Source organism: Mchenga conophoros, linkage group LG23 (genome assembly GCF_057382185.1).
Source record: "Mchenga conophoros isolate Kocher_MC1m ecotype Shallow Benthic linkage group LG23, M_conophoros_male_GT1.1, whole genome shotgun sequence".
Classification (NCBI taxonomy): Eukaryota; Metazoa; Chordata; class Actinopteri; order Cichliformes; family Cichlidae; genus Mchenga; species Mchenga conophoros.
In genome coordinates, this window is record NC_140547.1 from 1512778 (window position 1) to 1534452 (window position 21675).

Genomic DNA, 21675 nt, shown 5'->3' on the forward strand with positions numbered 1-21675 from the left:
CAGACCCTGAGAGGAACTTTCTGCAACTTCTTGTTGCACCATGAAGTGATGATGATGATTTTAGTGCTCTGGCAGTTTAAGTCTTTTAATGGAAACTCTGTCTCCATCATGGGCTTTATCGCCCGTAAAGCAAAGAAATACTATTTAAGTGACATAGTGTCCATGTGTGAGACTATATGAAGGGAGGCGTGACTGCAAACAGGAACAGGAGAAAAACAACATTATTACTCCTGCTGCTGGAGACAAACATCGCTGTTACCATCATAAAAAAAAAGAAAAGAAAAGATGGTGATCTGAATTCTCTCAGAAATAAAGTTTCTTTAAAGTTTGAGGTTTTCAGTCAGAGTTTTTATTGGTTCCTTGATGTCTTTTAAATAAACTTTGTATGGCTTTAAATCTGTTTGTGTGTGTTTAGCTGTATCTTGAAGTGAATTGTATGACATCAGCTGGGACATTATTTTAACCCCACCCCCAAGTTAAGCACTTCTCCAGTTGGTGGACCACACGTGCTGCCACCCGGGTTTTCTATTGGCGGTTCCCCTGTTAAAGTCAACAGCGCCCACGCCCCAACAGCATCGTTACAGACTCATGCAGAGCCTAACTGCATCCGAATCATTGTAAAGTGTCACTTCTTTGAATCTGTTTACTTTAGACTAAAACAACTCTGGAGATGAATGAGTATCTCAGGCTGGCACGATGACAGCTTTACATCACTGACTCAAAGTCTGGCTGTTATTGCAGATTCATTAGAAGTCACCTGGAGCAGAACTGAAGTAGTGCTGAGCACTGATTCACTGTAACATCCAGCTGGGTCACAGCCAAAGAATATAATCCAAGTTAATGCTGTCTATCACAAACGTAATGCAGAACAGTGATCTACAGGTCAGCTGAGTGTGAATCACAGGAGAAGCAGCTGGGTAAAGTTTGCAGGTGATGGATCACGTAGCGTGGCTGTGCATCAGTAATGCACGCTGCGCTCGCTGCGAGCCCCCTCTTGGGGAAACGTGAACCTGGCTTAAATCGCTGCAGGGTGAACAGCCGGCTTTGGTAAACCGATCCTGGCTCGAGTCCTGTAAGTACCAAGACGGATAGTTTATCATTTCTGTCATTGAAGCAGACACAAAAAAAGGGAAAGTTTTACTCACAGAAATCCCCAAATTAAGCACCGCTACAGAAAGGAGGCACTGACACATGAGGTTTCTCAATTATGAATGATTAATTTCCCCATCATAAAGTTTGTTTTCAATTAAACTCTTTGGTGAATGACAAAAATCGTGAATACAGAGTCAGTCTGCAGATAGTTGGCTAGCTCAGATAAGATGACATCGCATTTCATGTGCACAAAAATCCAGTTGTGCAACGGTAGCAAAGCCAATGTTCTGGCTTTTCCCTGACTCGTTAATTGCAGGAGTATCTGCTGAAGAAAGAATAATTACACAACAATTAGCATCTCATGAAGAAATTCATGTTTTGGATTAACTAAGAAAGCAAAGCAAACCACACGAGGCTACCCAGCAACTGATGTGTTCTAACCAGTTAATCTGGAGCCTTCATTGGTCGTTTGTGTTTCCTGCAGTTTTCTTTTGCCTCTGTGATAAATGAGCATCATCTGTTCACTTTAAGTTTAACTGGAAAAAAAACATACAGCAGGGATTAACTCTATAATGCGTACAAAAGAAACTACATAATATAAAATGGAGAAATACAAAAATGCAACAACAAAGACATCTTCATGAAGCCAAGTCTGTAATTATCGAGGCCACAGTTGAGAATTAGAGGAAAAGGAGAGCAACTTCAGACTCATGAGCTTGTGGCTCTGCCAGGCTTGCTGACCACAGTCCCAAAAACATGCAAGCCTGTAAAATGCCAAGGCATGCAAAACTTTAGAGACCACAAAGGACAGCACAATCATTATCCTCCATCATGAGCTCCGTCTGGTTTGAATCTTTCAATAACTCCTGAGCGGCTCTCTCTACGCTAGCTTTAACAGAGAAAGCACACGGCTACAGTATCCGTATGCAAGGCACGAAGATTTGCAGCTCAATTTGAGCAGCAGTGCACAGAAGGAAAATCAAATATATCTTAAAATAAAAAGGTAGTGACAGAAAAAAGAGAAGAAAAAAATCTGCAGACACAGGCAGGAAAAAGTAAACATCTACGAGTGGTCTCAGGGGACAATCAAAGGAGAAAGAGGCTTTGAGATAATAAAGCTTCCTCCCTGCAGAGGAGATCCTCGGTGACGATGCCACGCATTCCTCAGATAAGACTGTGGGGCGTCTGCTTTGCGTAGGCTTAGCCTGGCACTTCAGCTGCTTACGAGGGGCTGATAGAGAGGGGCTTTTTACCTGCTTACTGTGGGCAGCAGAACACAGTAATAACAAGCTCTGCTGCTAATTAAAATCAGACACCGCTCACCCCCACCTCTGCATTGTCCAGCCAAATACCAAATACAGCTTCAAATACCTCGGAGTTCACATCACGCAGGACCTGTCATGGTCCTGTCACATCAACATGAAAAAGGCCCGACAGCGTCTCTACCACCTCAGACGCTTGACAGACTTCAGACTGCCCTCCAAGGTGCTCAGGAACTTTTACTCCTGCACCATAGAGAGCATCCTGACGGGAAACATCTCAACCTGGTTCGGGAACAGCACCAAGCAGCACCCAGGAAGATGGTGAAGGACCTCAGCCATCCCAACAACAGACTGTTCTCTCTGCTGAGGTCAGGAAAGCGATTCCGCTCCCTGAAGACCAACACAGAGAGACTGAGGAGGAGCTTCTTCCCGCAGGCGATACGGTCTCTCAATCACACCACCACACAGTACTGACCCACACATGTGGTTCTTACACACACACTGGACTTTCTGGACTTTGTTTACACTAGTGGCTGCTGCACAACTACACTGCGTGGTCATCTGATTGAATCCCTTTATCGCTTAAGTCACTTAAATAAATCACTTTAAGCATATTTGCACTGCACAAGACACACATGTGGACTGCACAACCCTGGACAGTATATTTCTTCATTTCCATTTATTACTCATACAGCTGCTGTTATTGTTCTATATTTCTTCATATATTCTTATATATTTCTATATTGTGTATTTTGTTGTACAGTTATTTTATTTTTAACTTTAAGTGTAAGCATTTCACTGCATACAGTACTGTGTATGACTGTGTATGTCACAAATAAAATTTGAAAATGGGCTTGCAGTAAATTGACTCAGCTGCACGAGCAAAATGTGACTGAGCTGATTTGTTTGCATGCAAAAGCATGAGAAACCCAGGAGAAGTGACCCATTTTTTTAGTGAAAAGAAGCCGGCAGACATTTAAGTGGAGGCTCGCATCAAATGTTGATAATAGGGATGCAGCCCTCCTCACTCAGAAGGCTAGGCAGGCTAACGTGGGCCCTGTGGTTACTACCTCAGGTGTTAGCAGGAGCTACAGTAGCAGCGGAGGAAGCCAACAGCAAAGCAGACATTTCAGGCTGCTACACAAAGAGCTCTTTGGTTGTTTGCAGCAGCTTTGTACTCAAAAACACTTCTCTCTTGCTCAATTGCTCCTTTACATGCTTTTCAGGAAGCTTCGATTCCACTTATGGTAACATAAGTGGAATCGAAGCCTCGGTTGTCAAGACGATTAAAAGGATTTCACCTCAGCCATCTCTTGTCACATCCAAAAGCAGAAGCTATCATGTCTGTAAATGACAGCAGTACACAACCGCCTTATGACTAGACCAATGAAACAACTCTACATTTTCTAATTTTCAATGCATTTATCTTTTGTTTAATTTTAAACAAAGATTATGAAAGCAGTGGTTAAGTCATTCATTTAACCCTGGTATCTGCAGATACTCACAGCCAAGGTATCAGTATCATATTAAAAACTGAAGGAGCCCAATAATCTTCATTTCATGGGAAAATAACAAATAGAAATTCATAAGTAATTGTAGCAGGTGCAAAGGTTTGGACATCCAGGGGAACATCTATTTAATAAACCACCTCCTGCAGATATTACAGTATCTCAAGCCAAGAGGCTTTCTAATGTTGATATATTTATTTTCCTCGCCCACTCATTACATGTTCATGCACAGCTTGCACAACTATTCAAGTCAGTTGTGTGGTTAACATTTCATTGAGCTACGCTGTTTATACTAAATATTTTGGTTCTTCTAATACGTCATGTTTCAGACGATTTTAAAAGAGCGATGATAAACACGATCCAGGAAAGAGTACAGAAGAAGTCGATTACCCCTGTGACAGACTGCACAGAGACCAAATAGCTTAATAAAACAAGCACTTCATCATAACAGAAGCAAGACTTGGCAGTAAAACAAGAATTTTTGCTGGAAAAGTGAAGTAAGCCATCCAGGTCTTAGTCCCTCGCCTGCCTCCATCCACTTCAGCCACATTCAAAGAAAGGTCCACCCAGAGAAGACGAGGAACGACGCTGATTAGTGAAGAGAGAAAATAAATATTTTGCCTTTATATGGAAAGTTAGTGTAGCCTTTATAATCCTACTTGGAAACTTGTGGACATTGTGCTCTTTGCGCTACAGACGGTAAACCTGACCCCTAATGGAGCTCCAAACACCAACACACACCCTCACAGGACACACACATCTCAGCCAATTAGTAACAACACACGAGCTGACAGGAAGTGAATGGTTTAATGACACATATGATGAGGCAGAAGGCTCATGAACTTCAAATACTATGGGACTCACAAGGACGCAGGCTATGATGTCAGCAGTGTGTGTGTGTGGACTCCCAACATTCCTCTGCAGCGCCATGAGAAGATGCCTGATGCTTCCCATGAGTCATAGCTGCAAGCAGCTCCCACCTCAGACATGACGCTCCACGGACATGACCGTTAGAGGAGACTGAACTGAAGCTGAGCCTTAGGATTCTTTTTCAGAGCTGGAACAACCAGGTTGTTTACATTATATTTATATTACATCGTCTCCGTTATCTTTTTTATGCTGGTCTATCACACATAGCACTTTACTATTGCTATTCTTGTTTGTTGAGAAGATATTTGCTTTACATATCTGGGATTTTTGTTTTTTTAAATACACACACACACACACACACACACACACACACACACACACACACACACACACACACACACCATGAGATTTAGCATCTTCTTATACAGATGTAGTGACGCCACGCTTCAGTGGCGCTGTAACAGATTTGCACTCCATACATCTTATATGTATGATGACCAGAACATACGAGACCTACAGCTCAGTGCTGCGCTCGAACGCACCGTGTGCAGACCCATGAGTTGCTCACACTACACCTACTGGCTTCATAAAACGTACTGAGTGATTGTTGCAATGAGCAAAGATTACACTGCTCATCGTGAGTGTCAAAAGCAGACGCTTGTGGATGTGACTCACCAAGTGACAGTGTAACGAGACTTTGGCAGATTCATACGTCTACGTTTCAGAGTGGAACCAAACTCATGAAAGGTCAGAGAGGTTCAAACAATCAAAGCACAATGAAACGTTTTCTGCAGTTTTGTAAAAACGTTGCATACAGCTCTGCACACGTTTACACCCCCTCCACAAAACCGTGACTGTGTACTTTAGGTTTGTATAGTTTGCTGGTGGGAGTTTTTTTCTCCTTTCAGGTTCATTGATTTCTTACTTCGACCACTTTATTTTTGACATCTATAATTCTGATACAGATATCCTGACAATCCCCAAACCTCGACAAAACGTTAAATAAAGCTTTGCATTTTGTTTTGTTTTTTTTAGATGTGTTTGTGAAGTGGAGGAAATTGTTGAACAATCTGAACATCTGTGTTGAACTTAGAGCTGGGCGATATGAGATTTTTTCATATCACGATATGTTTTTTTCATTTCAGGCGATAACGATATCTATCACGATATAAGCCAAATAACTATATTTGTAAGATTTAAATGTGCCGTTGCTCACAAGTAAAATGTGAAATAATCAGCAGCTTGTTTTTAAATATTTATTTCCCATAATAAGTTCAACAGGGTAGATGTACTTAAGGAACATGAGACTTTTTCAGATAAATAAAGGCAAATATTGCAAACTACACAAAAGGCAGCCGCTAAAGCGTTTAAGTTTCAAAATAGAACAAACGAAACAGACTAAACTGTCAATTCCACTTAGAAACAAAATATTAATTCTAAAAATAAATCTTAGTTTGTTTTACAGAAGAACAGACAAAACTGACTAACTTTTGTCAATATCAAATAAACTGAGAACTAAAAGGAAATTCTCAATCTGTCCTTGTTGTATAGCTGAGCTTTTCAAACAGTTTTAACAGTTACTTTAGTCTGACAAAAGCCGAATGACGAATTAGCGCTTCCAGTCAGAGACTGAGGCTACGTCCACACGTACACGGGTATTTTTGAAAACGGAGATTTTCCGTTTTCGTTTTAAAAAATAATCCCGTCCACACATAAAGGCAGAAATGAAGGAAAACGCTGCTATGAACATGCCAAAGCAGCAGGTGGCGCTAGATTCCTAACCGTGCAGAAATGTTGGCCAATCAGAAGTCTAGAAGCCTCGGTGGGAAAAAGTAAACAAAGCTGGGGCATAGAAGCAGAACAGAGTCGTATGTGTGGAGGGACAGTAACTGTGTGTATATGTAAGCATTTAAACACTGCAGAGAGTAGAATTAACAATATTGTAGAAATTCATTTCACCGAAACAATAACGTGGCGCACAGTGTGACGCATGCACCAGTTTATTGTATTTCCAGACTTGCTTTCGGCACAATTTACAGTGCACGCTACTCTGTTTTTTGTCAGACTTGAAATAGCTGAAATACCTTCACACTACGGAACTTCTATGGCTCTTCCGTTCGACAATCTCATTGGAACCGTCATCTGTTTTCTCTTCGGTCACGCTCGGTTGATTTTTCTAGTCGGCACACTCATTTCCTCCATTACCCGCTGGCTGCTTCCCAAACAAACACACGTGCGGCTTGGCACTTGTGCTGTACGTAGCAAGTCACGCGACGTGACGCTGCGGCTGTGATTGGTTCGGCTCTGCGCTACTGAATTTGGATTGGCTGACCTTTTTTTTTTTTTTTTTTTTTAAGAGGACAAGAGCGGCGAGGTCTATCGCGATAGCTTAATTTCTCTATCGAGTAAAAGTTATATCGCGATACATATCGTTATCGTTCTATCGCCCAGCTCTAGTTGAACTTAAATGTAATCATTAGTTTTACGATGATTTTCTAATGACTTTATCTTCTCGAGTCTACGTGCAGCCGTTACGGGGAGCATCTGCGCGGCTGGCCTCCATGCTGTCGAGAAAAGTGCCTTTGCTGTCCCGAGGGAAAGCGGAGCTGGGGCCGCCGAGGTATCCATCACCGCTACGCTGTCTCTGCATGACCTAACGGGGATGAGAGGATCTGGCTCTTTGCCAAAGCGAGGCAGCATTGTGCTCTGTGACACCGACGAAAAGAAAGCTCAGATTCACTGTGTGTGTGTGCGTTTGTAACTTTGAATGTGGTTTCTGGCTAATGCTCACAGACGCACTCAGAAAGACAGACAGAGATTGCTCCTGCTGCTGCTGAGTGGTGGTAAATCAGCCTCAGGGCTGAGGCTCTATAGGAGGTGCAGTTGCACCCAAAATGGCAGTGAATGGCTCCTATTAGAGCCATGTGGTCTATTCAAAGACACAGCCTTTTGTTTAAAGGGACCAAAAACCTCAATCAGGGAATTAACTCATCCAACAGTCACCAACTGGGCTGAATAAGACAAGCACAGATATAGAGAGAGAACTGTGGAGAGAGTGGAGGAAGAAGAAGAAAAGGGCACTGAAAGCTCATCTCCTCCCCCTCCGTCTTTAAGCTCCCAGGCTGGCCAGCCACAAACAATAAAACCAGAGCCGAGGAGCATCTGCTGCTCCGTCTAAAGAGGAGGATAAAGGAGAGAGGAGCCACAGGGATCCAGTCTTTGACTTGATGATATTATCCCATTCATTCAACAGAGCTCACGGTCACAGTCATCTTCCCCGCTACACGGAAGAGAAGAGGAAGACATTATTAGAGATGATAAACTCAAACTCCGCTGAGAGATGATAAATATTTAACATGACAGCGAGCACCCAGTTCTTCAAAACCATAACCAAATGAGAGTTAGCCAGCAGTCCACAGCTGTGATGGACGGTGCTAATCAATTATAACATGGTCATCTGAGTGCACCGCATTGATCTGCTACTCCCAATATCATGTGTCTGAGTCATGTATTGACAAACGGGCAGCTGTTCATTTGACATCCCTCGGAGGAAGGTATGACCCCAAATCCCCCACAGAGGTTTAAAAACAACGTTACAGTCTTTGCTGTGTTCCTCGTCTCTCGTCCTGTGCTGTGGAGGAGAGCTGACATTTGTAAACTATTACTTCATGTACATTTCACAGCGCCGCAATAATCCAGGAGGCCCAGGCCACGGCCTTACACTCCCCCTCGTCTCACCAACCGTCAGCCTGATCTGCACTGCTGGGTTTGTAACCGCTCCCTTTGCTGTGCCCCTTTGCCTCCGTCCTATCATTGTCTGTCAGAGAGTTACCTCCAGCTCCTCCCATTCGACCCCCTGCTGGTCACCCCCTCTGCTCCCCACTGTCTAACATTTGGTGCTGCTGGTTTAACTCGGTCCAGATGCAAAGTCTCCTCGAGTAGAGGAGAGCGGACGAGCTTGAGGAAGCGCTCCGGACTATAAAAAGCCCGTGTTCAGGTGTTTCTGATTTACATGTAATGCCTCTTTACTAGTCTGTAACCCGGGCGGGTCAGACCAGAGGGCAAGCACCAGCGAGTGAAGCAGAAAGGTCAACAAAACAGTTACGAGTGTAACACAAAATATTAGGAGTGTTTTTTATTTTTCAAACCTCGGGCATTGAGTTGCAACAGCGAAAACGTGATCTTAATGCAAATAAACATGCAAAGAGTATCCCAGCTTTCGACGTGTGCACTGCAATGAGGCTGTTGCATGTCTGACATAATGCAACCCAGGAGCTGCTGCTCGGTGCGATTGGCTTGCTGTGGGAACCACGCTGGCTGGTGGCGACACGTTACTCCGGAGGGCTTTCCGGACAAGTCATTGGAGCCACGTACGACTAATAAACCAGTTTTGGTCGGCAGTGAACTCTTCCAGGATGCTGGCTGTTTCTCCTTCCTAGACTAAAAAAGTTTATTACGGTGAAGAGAACAACAAATACCAGCATAACCTCCTTTAATCCTTGAATATATTCTACATTTGACAAAATGGTCAATAACTAATAATGAAGTAAGATCGCGCTAAAATGTTTCCACTCTGTTACATTTTTAGTGATTTATTAAAAAACAAACACTCGCTTCATTTGATCAGATGCAACTTTGATTTCAGAAGCTATTATTCACCATTTGCTGACATTTGAATCACCAAGTGATTAATAATCTGATTACTCCGAATCATTCATGAAAATATCTGCTGACCTCCATGAATTTACTGTACTGTGTCCCATGTCATGGACCGGTTTATAAGGTTTGAGCATTTAATGAGATTTACTTGGAAAAACCCCGAGTTCACCAGAGTTCACAATAAAAGTTTCTATTTGGACTTTTTCCGCATTTAAAATAGGAAGTCATCATTAGCATCTTTCTGAGGGGCTTTCTGGTGTGAAATATGCTGCTTTGTGTTGCTGTGTCCACCTTCTGGATGCAACCTGGTTTACACAAGCCCATTTCGCTTGTGTTTATTAGATAGGAAACGCTTCGCCCCTTCTTAGCGCAATAAACTGCTATCGCAAGCACAAACCTACAGTATGTCATCTGGAGATGTGGGGCAGCTGCAGACAGAAATCAGGAAGGAGAGAAAAGGAAGCAAAGGGAAGGCGGCAAACAGAGGGGATTATTGTACACGCTCACTCATGTGGGCTACCAGCACTAAAAACACCTCCCAAACACATGACTCCATTGTAACACCAGAATAGTCGCTGCTCTGCACCAACTATATGTACAATCCCTTATTCCCACAGCCAGTTCACATGCCACACTCAAGACGCATGCCTTTGTTCATCAGGTGAAATTTAAACAGCCAGACAGGTGGGAACAATGCCACGTACTACAAAGCTGATCATAGTAGAAACAACACAGCAGGAAAGAAAGTGAGATGTAGTGTCTGTGGTTCACAACAGCATGTTTAAACCATTTGGATGCACCTTAAAGCCACTAACAGTACTCATCCAGTGTCTCGTACACGCTTTGACCTCAGTTTCAACTTCGAGAATCGTGTTGTTCAAACACAACCCACGTACATTTCCGCAAAGCTTAACGAACACAAACGTAAGAGCAAAACGACATAAATTTATGACCACTGCCACAAGAACCCCGGATTACGCTCAACTGACGAGACACTAAAGCTATTTTCCAAACAGCACATGTTCTTCTCCAGTCCTCGTCTTCCATCCTTAATGGACCGCATCATGTCTCCTAACACTCCCACCTGAGCCAGACATCCTGAATGATTTCTGTGAGATGAAATGCAACTTACATATAGAGCCATTCATCAGTGACCAGTGTCAGACTGCACGGTAAAAATAGAGCAAAAACAAACACGGCAGACTGGAGTTCAGCCAATAGCGTAGCCGAGGTCTACTGTTCCTGCCCTCGGCTCGGCTCTTTCTTTCCATCTCTTGGCTCTTCTATGCCTTCCTCGTCTGTGCTCTTCTGTCTTTGGTTTTTTCTCTTTCCCCTCTCTTGTTACTCTCCACAGCCCTTCAGGCATCCAGTGGTGAGACTAAGCTGCAGTCGGCACAATGGGACACACAGTTCAACCCTTAAACTACAAAGCTGTGCCAACACGTCCACGCTACACACACGAAAATGAAATAAAAAGCTAACAAACGTAAGAAAAGCTGTACCAAAAAATAAATGCAGTTCTGATATGTGGTATTGCATTTTCCAAAGATCAAACTACGTCATGTTTAAATGGACATCTGCTCAAACTGAACAAACGGGATTTTACTTGTGTAAAATTCCCCGTGCTTCACCTGGTGCTGTAAGGAAAGCTGTAAGCAAAAGTCTCAATCTGTGCCACTTTTCCCAATGTCCTCTGTAACACTGGCTTCTTTCTACCCTGGCACAGGCAACAGGAATGATTTGTCACCTAGACTGCCCAGCCTGGATGAAATAATCCTTTTCTTTTTCCCCTCAGGTCATTCCAAAAGGAATGACTAAGGAATGATGCTAACGTCCTCTTCCACCAACATATAAACAAGTCCAACCCAGTTTCTGCTTTTTGCTCTTTGAAACTTGAAGAATCTGAGTGAAGTTGTTTAAAATGAGCTTTTTTTAAAATGGTAAACTAAAAGAAAAACAATTTAAACTGACCTTTCGTGGTAGCTAAACTACAGAGGTGCCTTCAGTACAACAGGGGCAATAGACACACATTTAGCACTTGAGATAAGGGACAAACGTGCTTTTTGGAAACAGCAATTAAGATTATTTAAGTATTATTTTTAAGTCAAATGTATCTGTGACAAAGGTGATCCTGCTGGTGAGCATACAGGAGAACCAAACGGGTAGAAAAACTAAGATTTCACCTTGTGAACTAGGGCTGCCACGATTAGTCGACTAGTCACGATTACGTCGACTATCAAAATCGTCGACGACTGATTTAATAGTCGACGCGTCGTTTGAAGCTTTGTAAGATCACAAAAGACGCAGGAATAAGTAGCAGGATTTAAGAGTGTAATAACGGACTGAAACAGAAGATGGCAGCACTGCATGTACAAGGATGCCAGCTGCCGTTAAACACCAAAGAAGAAGAAGCTGTGTCCCAGAATTCATAGCGCAGCCCAGCTCAGTTTCCAACAATGGCGGCAGCTAGTTAGTTTGAATATTACTCTTATTATTCTTTCTGGGTCACAAAATAAACATTTAACATATTTTCAGGCGAGAATGTAGCTGTGTAAACCTCAAATATCTGCTCAGTTTATCAAGACACCGCATATTTTCAAAAGCGCTCCGACGTTTTCTGAGACGTCTGTTACCCACTAGCTCGATAGCTAGCCGGGGGCTAGGTCACTAGCGCCGTGAAAACACCGGACTCCCGGCTAATCGTTTTCAAACCCACCGCCGTCTTTCGCTACTCAGGTTAAACATGACATATGAGTCACTTAGATAACTTTAAAATGTTGTTGTTTGGCTTTTTTTTTTAAATTTTATTTGTTCCTGAGTAAATCGGTTTGGCTGAGATTAAAGTTATAGTTTTTACACAGCTGAATAAACGTCAAACAGACAGCTGATTATCAGAAGTGTGAGATGCTCCAGAATTTACTCCGGTGTCCTGTTATATTTTAGATAGCAAGGAGTTTATTAAACTTCACCGAAACAATCTGCAAATTTCATTAAAATTTAATAAACTATCATCTTGTCTTTATTGTTAGTTAGCACCGTAAACACTTAAAGCTGTAAGCTAATGATAGTTAGATAAGAGCAGATGCTGCTGGTGTATGCTGTACGTCCAATGGATGATGATCTGATTAGTCGAATAATCGGTGACTAGTCGACTATCAGAATAATCGTTTGTGGCGGCCCTACTGTGAACACACCATAGATTCACTCAACACAGAATGCGACTGGCTTTTATTAACCGTGCTTAACCATAACATTTGACACTCAGGCGCAGAGCAACAGCAAATAAAGCCTCAGGGTGTGTCCCTGTCGCCCATAATCCAGAGCCAAGGGACGGGATCAGTGACCACGCAGAGGATGGAGGGAGAGGTTACAGCTCGCCGCAGCCATCAACCAGTCAGGCTGACAGTAACCTCCTACACAGGAAGGAGTGACAGAAAGACTCCAGCCAGACATGTCAGACTGGAAATCAGAAAGCCGGCTAATATAACAAAACAGCCTCACAGCAGTTTGTGAGAGAAACACAGCCTCTAATCTATTGATTTGTATGTTTTCTACTCAGAGAGTGAAAAGATCCACATTTGATGGCATGAATCATATCTCTGCTCACACCAGAAGCCACAGGGTTTTATTTTCCTTAGTTGCATCACTTTTATCACCTTATGAACTTAACAAATTGTCATTAAAATTTACGAAGTTTGTTAAGACAACGATCCGGGTTTGGGCTAAAAAGCTGCCGCGTCTCTAAAAGCCTGTTCGCATGGTTGCCATGGTGACGCAAACAGTCTCTGAATGTAAACAATCGTGATGCAGCACGTTGACTTGAACCCAATGGCATACGAAATCACTGTACTTGAACTGCTGGAGGTTTAAGTGCACCTTTTAGACCAATTTGCACTTTTACTATGGAAAATTATTGATTTGTATATTTTGGATAAACCAACAGATTATTACTGCGCCTACACTTAGAACATAAACTGGCACATTCGTCATAATCATAATAATCCAAATTAGACTTCTCATCTTGACGTGATGTGTTTGACAGCTGCAGTGATGACTGAGCGAAGAATAAGTCGCAGCAAACAAATGCACTGTAAGTAGGCCATCCATAAACGATCAGCCTGCCTTTTCCTCACTTGTACCCTATCATTACAGCTGGGACTATTTATAAAGCCCATAAATTGAGCTTACCACATTGAAAGAGCAGACTAGGAGAGTTACCAAGGACTTTTTGGAATTGAAACACTCCACCACTCTCCTTCATTTTGCGTCTCTTCGGCTGCTTACATAAACCAACTTGTTCACTCACTCCCTAGTTCAGTCTCAACAAAACCATGACTGCATGCTACAAATGTCAGCTAACAGTTTCTGCAGAAAGCAAAGCTTTTTGCCTGATGTTTGCCACAGAGAGGCCGGAGCTTTTCTGTAACAGACTACAATGCACAGAAAGCACAAACATGGGCGCATGCTGGTGTCCCAGTTCTTCTTTCTGCATGGATTCGTACTCCCAGTTTGCTTTACCAAGTGAAAAAGTAACACTAAAGGGAATCAGAAAGTCGGACTCATCACAATCAGCTGATTGGTATGTCATCTTTGAGTGATGATGCTATAAAACTGCCTGAGCCCACAAAGAGTCAGAGTGAAGCCCGTCCTCTTCAGTAGCATTGTATGTGCACGCACGCACGCCCGCGCACGCACGTCTCTACATGTCAGGCTCTCCTGGCCAAGCCCTTACCAGTGCCTTCTACACCTCACGCAGTATAAAACATTCAGGTTTTATACTGCGTGACTATGCTGCAGTATGTAGACCGGGTGACAACACACAGCACGAGCATGTTCAACAGCTAGAGAATAAGAGTGATTGTGTGAGCGCATTTAACAGAAATCTGTGCATTTTCCTTTTATTCATGACCTGTTGATGAACAGATATTATACTCAAACAAATCAAATCCCTGCTAACAAAACCAGTAATGAGATTTGATTACGACTTATGAGGAGAGAGTAAGGGATTTTCCTGTGAGGAACATCTGCTGTGGGTGCAACAACTTCCTCTATATATAATCACAGTTTGTACAGTACAGTTTTATTATCCACAGTAAAAGTCCCCAAAATAAATCTGTGATTCTTTCGGTTCAATTCAAGTTTGCCCACTGCTTACAGGATATAGAGATCGCCGCGGTGGCTGATCTATTCGACCTACTGAGGCTGCTCTGCAGTGTCACGGGACTGCAGGTGTCTGCATCATTTCACAGGTAGCCTGTATATGCCAGTACACCAGCTGCATGTACAGACGACGCATGCTGCAACAGTGACTTGTTAGCAAACACAGCGGTACCACAGCCCGCTATAGCTCAACCTGTTCTCCTGTCCTCATTCTGTCAGAAAACTTTAAAAGTAAAAGAAGGATGCAGACACACTCTGAAAAACTGAAAACGCAGTGGATGCAGTGGCCATTTTAACCCAATTTCTCACTCTGATCATGAGTAGTGTGAGAAACCAAATAGCTTCTGAGTAATTCACTTTTAGAAACCCTCCCCCAAAACATGTGACCATGAAAACAGTTGAGATAAGATATACTAGGCAGAGGTGCTGGCCGATCCTCTGCAAGCTACACTGCCGCTTTAGCCGAGTGCCAAGAGAAAATAGCCTCACACGTCTCAAGTCACCAGTTCAAAATAAGATGATTATGAGTAACTAGCTAACCACAAGTAATCTTACATCACATCAATGTAAAAATATACCAGTATATTTGTATTTGCTTTCTACCCCTTCGTAACCTTGAAAAACAACTTCCTGGCTGTGGTGTCGCTGCAGAAAACAGCTTGATAAGCGCAGCGTTTAGAAACAACAAAAGTTCCTGTAATGTGGTTCACTTTAATGATCCCAATCAGCCACAGCTCTGCATTTATTTTACATACATTTAAAATAAGTAGGCCAATGGCTTTGTACAGCTCTATCGGTTTACAAACTGATATCTGTGGGAAGAACTAACACACCGAGTGACATTTAATCAGTCAAAGCCGAATATGAAAGCTAGCTCTCCCGCAGTCCGTGAGAAATAACAGCTCAGCGATATAGAAGCAAATCTTTTACATTCACAATTTTACGCAATTACATCCAACAGGATGTTTAGACAATTAAAATTGAAGGCTGATCTGGAGATGTGGCTGGCTTTAGGTCCCCTCCCCCATCTTTGAACCACTGTCAGATCTGCAGCGGGGTTTGGAGACAACAAACCATTAGTGGGGGCCATATGGCTCTTTTCTTTCAAAGGATGGCAGAGGGCCATTCTGTGGACTGGCTGAACGTTTACATGCATTTTAAGGAGGTCTGTATAATTTTGGGGGGTTTGGCCGTTTGCAAAAATTTAAGTTGGTGGGAATTTGGGTAAAGTGGGGGAAGAGTCCGAGTAATACTGCATCTCTGCTTTGGATTTATGTGAGAATAAAGAGCACGGTGTGTTCACATCTGAGTCACAGTGGCATTCATCCCATTTCTGGAAATAGCCAACATTTCTATGAATAGCTATAAAACAGGAAGCATTTTTAATAAATGCAAATCAAATCTTTGAGCTTTCTCTCGGGGATCGGGGGGTTCATTTAATTTTGAACGCGACAGACGGGGACACCGACGATATCCTGATGTTTAACTGGCATCGCTGCGCGGTCAGCAGGTCCCATATAATCAGATCTGCTGTACACACCCACAAAAGCTTCCCATTACAGCTGGAGAATGTGGTTAACACCTTGTTTCAGCAAAATATTACACATGCAGTGACTGTGCACAGAATAAAATTATGAGGTGATGTTTATCGGCTGAGCGGCACAATAAACAACATTAAATCTAATGAAGTCGTGCACATTGTTGTAATCTTACTCTGAAAACTGGTTACAGGCTGTCACTAAAGCATTTTTGTGGCCTCGTAAAGGACCTAACCAGATGAAATTTACAGGGTTAAAAAACTGCACTGTAATCAATTTTGAGCTTCAATATTATAGTTTATATTTTCAGCTAACCAGGTGATGCAGACTAACACAAACAAGCACTAGTCCCCTGCATGTTGGACCTGTTTTAATAATTCACTGGAGATAATGTCACAGGTCTATGTGGGATCAGCCAATACGAGATAAAGAAAGGGCTCCATTTCTCTTTTTAAATCCACATGTTCATACAAAGCTCATCTTCCAGTCATGATTCCTTCTATCCCCAAATAATTTTCAAATATAATGATCCAAGACCCCGCAGTTCCCACACAGTCTGTACTTCAGACAGATATTTATCTAAATAATAAAACTAATAATAAATATAAAGTCTATTCTTAAAGGGTCCAAGAGCTGTTCTGACACTTTCTTTTTGCATGCAGAAGCTTCATACTTCTATACTAATGATACTATACAAGCGAGTAAAAGCTACTCACACATGTCATTGGGACCGTTTCCAAATGTGTCATTTAACACGTACAGCAACATTATTAATATTTCTATACTAAACCTTTTAATTAACAACATGTGAAAATTGTGACACACCTGCTCATGCAATGAAAACACTGAAAGCCTCCTGTCAACAAGTTTTTCCCCCACCCACTTCTATAACGCCTGGGTCACAAGGTAACAACTTGAAGCTGTGCACCCCTACACCAGCTGACAGCTATAATTTTCCACTTTCTGGTCTGTCCCCTTATTTCAACCCATTCCTGAGCATGTGATTACCAGCGTGTCAAAAGGAAGTGTGAATGCAAAATTGCAGCAAAGGACTTTCTAGTTAAACCACAATTCAGTAAATGAGAAATGGAAAGACAGAAACAAGGAGGGAGTAAATACTGCGCTGTATGATTACTTTTTCCCACCACTGAGACGGTAGCAGTCGTCACAGAGGCAGTGATCTGAAAGGATTCATTAAGGTTCTGCACACATTTGGACATGACTATACTTAAACAATACTGGGAAACCTCTTTATAAATGTTACCCAGATAACACCACCAGGCATTTCCTTTAAACTGAGTTAACAGTAGTTCCCCAAAGCAGATGCAAATGAGAGGTGGGAAAGTTATGCAGGGGTTGTGATTAGTGATATTACTAAGCCAGACAGTCAGTTAACTGTTTGAATCTTGGCTCGCTGCAATGCAGTCCTGAGATAAAGGCAATATTTAAGCTTGATATGAAAATAAAAGTACCACAGAATACTTTAATACTACAGAAAAAGTATGCGGTCATCTCCCATTTCTTTATATTTTGTCTCCAAGGAGCTAGACTTTCAATTTCTAAATAAATAAATAAATAAATAAAAGTTTTCTGGAGCTGCCTGCAGCCTTCATACCAGACCATCTTCTTATTGTTTCTTTGTTGTGTCACTGACCTATGAATCACTAAAGCATAAAAAAGGTACATAACTCAAAAGATGAATCAGTATCATCCCCACACAGCAAACCTGGCAAAGAAGCCGTTTGTGTCTTTAGGCACATAAATCGCTGCAACTTTTCCTTCGTTTTCCTACCAAAATACAAGAAACGAGGGTCGACTCGAGCTTTAGCACAGCTCTGTGTACGAGTAGACGTCACCTTTGATTGTGCAACAATAATGAATTAGGGCTACAATCTCTCATGTCTTCATGTGCCACATGCACGACAGTTTGCAACAACAGCTGACACTTCCTGGATCATTCTGGCTGGATTTATGTCACCCAACACAAAACAAGTGGGATCCTTTCATTGTGAGAAGCCCGGTGACAGAAACCTAACCGGGCCCGCGGACACTGCACTGCAACGAGTCTGCCTCGATTCTCGGACGTTCACACAACGGATGCAGCTCCGCTACTGGGTGTCACTGACATGCTTTGACAAACAGACATGCTGCTATCACCACAACCGGTCCAAAAACTGGGAATACTGCCTGATAGCGTGTCTTAAAATGGGGCTTTGAAGGGGGACGGTGAAAGGGTTAACGCATTATGAGCCGCCTCACATTAACTTCCTATAACAGCTCCGTCAATGATGTTCCTGGTAACCCTAAAAATAAAACACATAGCAACAGCAACTAAAGTAAAAACACTACAACACATTTAGGACTTTACTGTAAAAACGTTCTCATTAAACAAAATGAAAGAAGGAGCTCGTAAAAAGCTACGAGCTCAAGCAAACTGACTTTAACGTACCTTTGCCGTCTGTTTTTCTCATCGTCGCGGTGTAATCCTCAAAAGCATTCCCCGCGATTCAACCAACTGCTGACAAATAATAATAATAAAACAAAATAATAATCTACTCTTCTTCCCCCTCTCCTTTCTCCTCTGGTGAAAATAAGGCTGATTTACAGCACGCAGGCTAAGAACGGTGAAGTCCCAAACAGACAAAGCTCAATCAGTTTGAAGGTTTCAATCCGAGGAGAAAAGAACCTGAAATGAAAGAGAGGGGAACGCGAAGACGACTTAAACGCGCTCATTAAACAGCAAAGAATCGTTTGGGGGGATAAAAATTCCTCCTTCCTCGCAGGCGGTGTGATTTCAGACCGGCTAACCAGCTAGCCTGTCGCTACTTCCTTTCTCTGTGCCTAAATAACAGCAGCGGCAGGCTGAGCTGAAAAAGTTGAGGGAAAAGGCACACACACCAGATTCTATACAATAAAGACACCCTGTTGCTCACAGGGGTTTGTAGGAGAGCAGCGCCCCCTGCTGGGTTAGCGGTGGTACTACAGGTGTCACACAAAGGCTTTGTGTTTCACCCGCGTTTTCTTGTTGTTTGTTTGTTTTTTCCGCCTCAGTGGGAGGAGGCACAATTGACTAGTTCACGTAAGCTACATAAAATAGCAGCTATATAGCAAATAGCAGCTAAATAGCAGCTAAAATAGCTAATCTCCACTTTGTTTTGTATTATTTGTATTCTGACACCACTAGTTTTAGTGGAGCGTTCCGTTGTCCTAGCAACAGCGTCTGATTTTTTTTACCCAATAAATATACTCGGGATTCTTTGGACGTCATCTCTGTACAGTCCGTATGTATCTGCTGCTGGGTGATCTTTCGTTTACTATTATTCCAAAACCTTTACACCTGGCCTCACATACAGTAGCGGGTTTTGATAGGGGCGACACGGTCGTGGTGGGGGGCGGCATCACGGCTTCTCTGACGTTCATCACTAACCGTAAATTTCAGACTCACCACTGTGAGTTATACTCTCAGGTAGGACGGTCTGCTTTGGTAAGTCGGAGGAACTCTCATTTATACAGTTTTAAATATAAGGCGATTCTTGGGTCGCTGTCTTCTTATCTATGTTCCCTGCTTGTAATGAAACATGCTGGTCGGTATTCTCTTCGTCCGCATGGTTACTTGTTGCTTTCTGTTCCATTTGGTAAAAGAGCTTTTGTCCATTTAGCACCCTCGGCTTGGAACAAACTGCAGAAGGAAAATGACTGAATTTATTTCATTAAGTGCTTTTAAATCTAAACTACGAATCCTTGAGGCCAAGTCCATAACATGCAACTGTTTCAATTAGATTGATTGTCATTTTAACTGATTTTTTAAAAAAAATTATTTATTTATTTTTATTTGAATTTTATTGAATTTTATTTTATTTTATTTGCCCGGGGCGCCAAACAGGCTAGGACCGCCACTGCTCACATAGCAGAACCTTTCAAGGATCAAGAGGACAATTTAGGCTTCAAAAATTTTATTAAATAAATAAATAATAGTAATACAATTGAACTGAGCCTCTATTTTATAATTTTAATGATAAATCCATCAAACATATATATAAACATATATGGAGAGAGATAGGATAATATCAATGTTAAATAATAATAATAATAATAATAATGGATTGCATTTATATAGCGCTTTTTGAGACCCTCAAAGCGCTTTACAATGCCACTATTCAGTCACTCTCACATTCACACACTGGTGGAGGCAGCTACAGTTGTAGCCACAGCTGCCCTGGGGCAGACTGACAGAAGCGAAGCTGCCATATTGCGCCACCGACCCCTCTGGCCATCACCAGTAGGTGGTAGGTGAAGTGTCTTGCCCAAGGACACAACGACCAGGACAGAGAGCCGGGGGATCGAACCGGCGACCTTCCGGTTACAAAATGAGAAAATAAAATAAAAATAAAACATAAATAATACAATTTCTTTATTCTATATTACATTTTACTTTAAATATTAAACTCTATCTTTTCAATAACCACACACTTTAGTTTTAAAAAATTATTTTCATATATTTGCCCAAATACACTATTCATATAATAATTCACACTTATGCAAAGGTGCTGTATTCAATTCTTGTGAGTTAAGAAAAACTTTTATGACTATTTAATTAAAAGTGATAAGAGGGCTGAACAGGACAACATGGCTAAGTGGCTATAATAAATTTATTTTTAGATTATCACATGTAGGTTATTGTACCTACTCTGTGTTCAGTCCACTTAAATGATCTTTAATAAACTGTTATGCTATATTTGTTTCAGTTCCTGCTGCTCTCTTGGCCAGATATCTCTTGAAAAACACATTTTGAGTCTAATGACACAGGCTCCCAGGCCTAATGTTTGAGAGCCCAGGTTCACTGTATTCTGCATAGGACCCGAGCTAAGACGGACGTGGCTCAGTTCTCAGCACAGAAAGGAATTTGCAGGAATACCAGAGGGGCCAAAACCAGCTGCTGGTAGAGCAATTGTTCAGACTTCAAGCCAATAGCAGATGTCACCATCAAGTGTGGGATCTACCAAGGTGCAGCTATACCAAGTGATAGCAACATCAGGAAGAAGGAACACCAGAAGCTGGAGAAGACTTAGAGAAGAGCTTGAAAACCCAACTCACAACAGACTGACATTAAACACAGTGTTGTGTACGTTCTGTTCTGCTTGCTACTTCCTGGTAGGAGGGACAACAAAACTCATTTATTTTTATTTTCCTTTATTCATTGCTTTAGCTTACTTGGCAGGCACCTCATTCTTATTAGCACAGAGATTTTCCAGATTAAGGAAAATCACCAGAATAAAAATGCACACGAGAAAAAAAAGCACAAAATACACATTTTCCTCACTTAAATGACAAAATGAAAAATGCACAGACTTCGTTTGAGTAAGGTAAAGCAGATGTATTGTCCCCGTTCCACAGGCCCATTTTGAACTTGTTCAAACTTGTGACCATCCTTTCTTTTACCATTTTATCGCTGTCTCTAACAAAGATTTTAAACACAAACCTTGAGTCTTTATGGGGGAATATGCTTAGCATAGCTCTATTGTGCATTTGTTTTAATTGTTTTTTTGTTTTATTTGTCAGAGTGTGGCGGTTTGTGGGGGGATTTTC

The 21675-nt window shown here is 42.0% G+C and overlaps 1 protein-coding gene across 8 annotated transcripts in view; it reads right to left on the bottom strand.

The window, feature by feature from the left end:
* Nucleotides 1–19041, bottom strand: part of myo9bl (myosin IXb-like) — a 57146-nt gene extending 38105 nt beyond the window's left edge. For 4 of the 8 annotated variants that reach the window (XM_085266156.1, XM_085266157.1, XM_085266155.1 and 1 more), the window contains exon 1: nucleotides 18539–19039. The gene's annotated coding sequence lies outside the window, so the exon portion shown is untranslated. Of the gene's footprint in view, nucleotides 1–18538 lie in introns of all 8 variants that reach the window. The other 4 variants (XM_085266161.1, XM_085266159.1, XM_085266160.1 and 1 more) reach the window with 2 other exon arrangements.
* Nucleotides 19042–21675: the final 2634 nt, after the last annotated feature.